The sequence below is a fragment of the Bison bison genome, unplaced genomic scaffold (genome assembly GCF_000754665.1).
Source record: "Bison bison bison isolate TAMUID 2011002044 unplaced genomic scaffold, Bison_UMD1.0 scf7180017864495, whole genome shotgun sequence".
NCBI lineage: Eukaryota > Metazoa > Chordata > Mammalia > Artiodactyla > Bovidae > Bison > Bison bison.
Window position 1 is genome coordinate 7,983,016 of NW_011495054.1, and position 5,154 is coordinate 7,988,169.

A 5,154-nucleotide genomic window follows, 5' to 3' on the forward strand; every position below is an offset into this window, starting at 1 on the left:
CTAGGCGGCATCTGGTCTGGGTGGAGAAGCCTGGGAGCGACCGCTGGCTGGCTCCCAGCCTTCCTCGGCTTCCAGACCCCATCCGGGCTCACTTTCGAGCCCCGTGGGTTTCCTGGAAAACACAGCTCTTTCCTTTGGTTCCGAATCTGGATATTCAGCCTGGCTTTCTCTCCTCCACCGAACAGTGAGGCTGCTGGCTCTCACAGACATGTCACCACCTGCTTTCTCTACACAAACATTTGCTGAGCACCTGCTGTGTGCCAGGTACCATTCACATCATCATTTCATTTCACAGTAACCTTAGGAAGGAGGTGGTAATATCAGCCCGGTCTTATTGATGAGGACACTGAGACTCGAAGAGAGGGGGTGTGTCCATGGTCACTGAACGAGGAAGGGCCTTTAAACCTGGTCTGTCTGACTCCCAAGTACGGGCTCTTAGCCACTGTGCAGCTGGGAAGGGGCTGGGGGGATAGTCTGAGACCACATCATCACAGTCTGCAAGAACCCCAGACTCGAGGTCTTGATGGTGCAGAAGCTTGTAACTTCACCTTGAACTTCTGGTCCAGAGATCTTAGATCTGCAAGGGGGTCCACAGAGATTGCTTCATCCAGCCCCTTGGATTTTCTGAAAAGGAACTTTTTATTGGGAACCTTGTGATAGCTCAGAGAGGTAAAGCAACTTGTCTGAGGTCACACAGCATGGAGCCAAGCCATGCTGTCTTTTTACTGGCACAAGGCTGGGGACAGACCCTTGGTCCATTCAACCACAGCATATTTTAAAGCTGGAAGAGAGCCTTTGACGCCATCAACTCCAACCTCCTTGTTTTATAGTTGGGGAAACCAAGCCCCCAAAAGGTCAGAGATTTATCTAAAGACATTTGCCAAGTAGATCTTGTAAGGTATAAAAGAGAGAGCCTTGGGGTTCTTAATCTGGGTTCAAATCCTACCTCTGCCTCTTGCTAGCCACGTGACCTTGAGTAAGACTCTTAACCTCTCTGGCCTCAGCTTCCACAGCTCTAAAATGGCCATAGTAACCACCTCCCTCCCCCTGGGTTTGTGTGAGATGATGCACATAAGGTGCTTCTCAGTGTCCTGGCACATACAATAGCAGTGTTAGCTGTTCAGTCATGTCCAACTCTTTGTGACCCCACGAAATTTAGCCTACCAGGCTCCTCTGTCCATGGGATTCTCCAGGCAAGAATACCGGGGTGGATTGCCTTTCCCTTCTCCAGAGGATCTTCCTGACCCAGGGATTGAACCCAGGTCTCCTGCATTGTAGGCAGATGCTTTACCATCTGAGCTACAGGGAAGATTCACACATGGTAGGTGCTCAATAAAATATTGATACTTTGGTGACTATTATGAATAATATTTAACCCTGGCGTTTGAGAGTCCAAGACTCTTTACCAGCACATCCAGCTGGGTCTCTGGGGTGACTTCCAAGGGCCTGGTGAGGCTTTTGAAGCAGCAGAAAGGGAGGGGCAGCAAAGAAGGACAGTGGGGGCAGATGAGGCCGATGCCCGGCTTCCTTGCCCTTCTCCCCCATAGTAGGTGGGGGCGCTGTTGATGGGGACTGGGCCCTCGCCTGCCTCCTTCCACGTGTCTCAAGGTACTCAGAGAAGAAGTCTTGCTCTGGAGCTGTGTTAGATGCAGGACCAAAGGTAGCCTGTGCTGGCCTGGATCTAGCAGGGGCAGGGGCAGGAAACTCCCAGAGCGCCCAGGGCCGCTCAGTGTCTGGGCTCCAAGCCCACGCTGTGAGCAGGACACCGAGGGTATGGCCGTGGCCAGCTCCTGGCTCAGGGAGAAGGCGACCACCGCTGTCAGCCTCCTCCAACCACATCCTGCTCGGTTCACACAAACACCCCTGTGCCTGCTGCCTTCCAGATACGCACGCTGTGTGCACAGCTCAGGGATTATTTACATGAATGGACTCAAGGCTTCAGGGGATTAAGCGAATGGGGTGCCGCGCCTCCCAGTCCAGGGGTTCCAAACACGGGAGAAAGCTTGTGTATAGGCCACCTCCAGGGGCTGGGACAGTGTTTCCAGGGGAGAGACTCAGGCTATTTCCCCAACAGCTTTGGACGGAAGCTGAGTGTCCAGGAGAACACATTGAGTTTGTGCACAGGACCCATGGTCGGGGCCGGAGTGGCTTTCTGGCCTGGAAGGAGAGACATACATCCATGCGCTCCTGCTGGGGGTCTTGCGTGACTGAAATAGCTGTTAGGTCTGCAGAAAAAAATAGCACTGCCCAGGTGGCACTAGTGGTAAAGAATCCGCTTGCCAATGCAGGAGACCCAGGAGATGCAGGAGACCCAGGAGATGCAGGCTGATCCCTCGGTGGGGAAGACCCCCTGGAGGAAGGAAATGGAAACCCACTTCAGTATTCTTGCCTGGGAAGTCTCACGGACAGAGGAGAGAGGCGGACTACGTACAGTCCATGGGTGGCAAAGAGTTTGACATGACTTAGCGACTAAGCAACAAGGATAAAGAACAAAGCGGGAGCCGCCGAGGGCTTTCAAGTCGGGGAGAGCTGTGATGCGGCTTGCATTTTGACAGGATCGCTCCAGCTGAGAGGCAGAAAATGAAACCAGAGTGGAAGCGGCATGCTGGTTGGGGGGTCTCTAGCAGTCGGCCAGGTGGGCAGAAACGATGGGCGGATTTGTGAGCTGTTTAGGAAAACAGACATGGGAATGTCTTGAGGGGGTGTGTTGAGAGTCTGGACTCTGGGTCAGAGTCTCAGAGGGAAATGGATGACCCACTCGAACGGGGTCTTTTTTAATGGGGACTTTAAAAAAATGATTTGTTTGACTGCGTCAGGTCTTAATTGTATCATACAACATCTTTGTTGTGGCACAAGGGCCCTCTAGTTGTGGCCCACGGACCCTCCAGTTGTGGCCCACGGACCCTCCAGTTGTGGCCCATGGGGTCAGTAGTTGTAACGAGCGAGCTTAGTCTCTCCTGCCCATGTGGATCTTAATTCCCTGACCAGGGATCAAACCCGTGTTCCCTGTATTGCAAGGCAGATTCTTCACTGCTGGACCACAAGGGAAGTCCCTCACATGGGGTCTTGATGAGCGTTTTGCTGTCCACCCTTTCTAAGTCCTTCCTAGCCTAAATGTTCATCAGAAGCATAAAGGATGGGCAGGACTTCGGGTCTGAGAATACAAGGAGACCCTCCTGCCCTTTTAGCCAGGAGGTCGGGGAGGGACTGGTTCCTGGGACCCAGGCTGTGCAGTCAGGACTGACTCATGGAGACCCTGCAGGGAGGCCGCTGGGACCATAGACACCTGACTTGCCCTCTTCCTGTCCTGTAGCCCCAGCTGGGCCTTCAAGGATGAACCCAGCTAGAGGTCAGAGGGCAAGGAGTCTAGTGACGGTGTTTCTACAGCTCAGCCTGGGGGCACAGAACAGGGGGCAGTGATCAGGGGGACAGAGCACACTGCGGGGAAGGGATGGGTCATTCTAACAAGGGGGATGCCGTGTAGTGCAGCGGACATTTGGGGGGTCTCCCGCTTCTGTGCTCTCATCAGCCATTGGAGGTTTCCTGGGGCCTCTGGCCTCTGGGCAAGTGGACCGCTCATGTCCAAGGGCATAAGCTTTTGCCTACCACTGCAGAGCATGCCCATCTAAACACAGCCCCATCCAAACCCAAAGAAAACGGGGCCTCCTGTTAGCGGGCCAGCTCCTTCCATCTCGCTGCAGTGACTCAGCCAGAGCTCCCGCGTGTGGGCGTGGGACCGGGGAGGAAATTTTCCCCCGACACAGGGCTAATTCTGTCCGGGTGCTGGCAGCCAGTCCTGCGGCTGGAACGGCCGCGGCCGCTATGTGGTTTCGCGGTTCCTGCGTCTCTCAGACCTGCGGATCCAGGGATGGGAACCCCGAGGTATCTCCAAGAGCCGTCTGTGGGGGCTGGGAGACCCCCTCGCTCTGCCCTGGAGGATGAGGCCAGTCAGGGGACTGTGGCAGCAGGCCAAGATAACAGGACCAAAGTCTGCGGGCCTGGCCTGGGTGGTGGTGGGTGGATACTGCCAAGGAGAGACATTTGTGATGGGAGAATCATGCCTGCAAGGTCCCATTATGGTTCAAACCTGCTCGCTGAGGCTGTGGTCTTGGCAAGTAGAAAGAGCCAAGGTTGGGGGGTCAGAGAGTCCTTGGTTCAAACCCTGGGGTGATGCTGCAAGGCTGTGTGAGTCTGTAAGAGTCACTTCAGCTCTCTATGCTTTCATTTGCAAATCTATGCCGTAAGGGGGGACGGGCTTGGAGCAGCGAAGATGTTCCAGGCGCCAGGCAAACTTCTAGGCTCTGGGATACATCACACACAAGACAGGCTGAGGCCCTCTTCTTTGAGGCTTAGGGAGGTTCAGTTCCTCTCCCGGACCCCCGTCTTCCCAGCTACAAAACAGGATGCCTCTGGGGGCCCTCTCAGCTCCTAAGAGCCTTTGGGAGGCTGAGAAGGCTGGAGGAGAGGCTTCCAGGGCCACCCAGCCCAGACTGTAGGGGTGGGCCATGGGGGAGGTGGGAGAGGGGACAGGAGCCTGGCCAAATGCTGAGGGAAGGGTTTCCAGTTTCCCCGCCGGGCTCCCACGCCCACGGACCCTGATCAAACCCCTGCATTCGGCCTGGGGCCGGGGGCCGCCGGAGGAAGCTTAGACCGGGCTGGAGAGGCAACAGTGGAGGCAGCAGGCTGGGAGAGGGGCAGCCGTCGGTTTAGGTGTTCTTGGCACACAGGTGAGTGATGCTCACAGGTGAGGGGTGGCTGGGCCTCTGGGGGGGACAGGTGGAGGGAAGATGAGGGGAGAGGGAGGGGACAGGAAGACAGAGAGAAGGCAGGGAGACTGCACTGAGAAGCAAGAGCAGGGAGAGGGAGACACAGAGACAGGGCAGACAGAGTCGGAAAAGCACAAGGCGAGACAGAAGGAGCCAGGCCAGGACAGGGTGACTGAGGAACCAGCAGGGAGAGAACCAGACTCGGACAGAAAGGGAGCGAGCCCTCTGCAGACTCTAGCAGGGGATGGAGACGAAGCAGAAGGCCACAGCTGCTGCCCAAATGCCTCTCAGCCCTGGTGTCCCCTGAGCCCAGGGCACACAGACCAGTGGGTGGCAGCTGGAGGAGCTGGGGGGATTCCTAAGGACCAGGGTTCAACTCCCTGCCCTG

The 5,154-nt window shown here is 56.0% G+C and overlaps 1 protein-coding gene across 1 annotated transcript in view; it reads left to right on the forward strand.

Annotated features, from left to right (window-relative positions):
• CMKLR1 (chemokine-like receptor 1) overlaps nucleotides 1-5,154 on the forward strand; it is a 42,847-nt gene that overhangs the window by 26,328 nt on the left and 11,365 nt on the right. The window lies entirely within an intron of this gene.